Source organism: Rhincodon typus, unplaced genomic scaffold (genome assembly GCF_021869965.1).
Source record: "Rhincodon typus isolate 14 unplaced genomic scaffold, sRhiTyp1.1 hic_rhity00000054, whole genome shotgun sequence".
NCBI lineage: Eukaryota > Metazoa > Chordata > Chondrichthyes > Orectolobiformes > Rhincodontidae > Rhincodon > Rhincodon typus.
The window spans coordinates 258,754-259,354 of NW_025965692.1; the positions used below are offsets into that span (position 1 = coordinate 258,754).

The 601-nt window shown below is 68.9% G+C and overlaps 1 long non-coding RNA gene across 1 annotated transcript in view; it reads left to right on the forward strand.

The window, feature by feature from the left end:
* Positions 1 to 160: 160 nt before the first annotated feature.
* The window catches only part of LOC125488183, a 2,455-nt gene continuing 2,014 nt past the window's right edge, over positions 161 to 601 (forward strand). The window contains exons 1-2 of the long non-coding RNA XR_007266250.1: positions 161 to 298; positions 413 to 551. This is a non-coding gene — a long non-coding RNA (uncharacterized LOC125488183). The remainder of the gene's footprint in view (positions 299 to 412; positions 552 to 601) is intronic.

Below are 601 nucleotides of genomic sequence, written 5' to 3' on the forward strand. Positions count from 1 at the left end.
CCCCCCCCCGTCTCTCTCTCCCTCCCTCCCTTCCGTCTCTCTCTCCCTCCCTCCCCTGTCTCTCTCCCTCCCTCCCGTCTCCCCCTCCATCCCTCCCTCTGTACTCTCTCTCCCTTTGTTTTCTCCCTCCCCTCACCCCCACCCCTGCCCCCACAGGGTGTCCCTGGGGGCCTGTGGGTCTGCTCGGGGACGAACGGGGACACCGAGGTGATGGTAGTGAATGCACAGCGAGCAAGCCACCTCCTCCAGCACTTCCCCCTTGGCCAGGGCCGGGCCGTCTGTGCCGCCAGCGTCCCAGGTACGGCTGCTCGACTGCGGGGGGCGGCGCCAAGCGGCTCGTGCCGGGGGAGGGGGGTAGAGGAGGGACGGGCCGGCCTTATCCCGAACCCGTCCTGAGATTCTGCCGTTTCAGGTCAGCGTGGGAACAGGGGAGGCTCCGGTGGAGGGCAGGCCGCTCGGCCCGCACGCCTCCTGTCCCAGAGCGAGGGGATAGGCTCCCACCGGCACACGAGCGCAGAGCCGACCGTGTGGATCGGGACCCAGACTGGGAGGTGAGTTCACTCCCGCTCTACACCGTCCCCATGGACCCCAAACCCCTTCC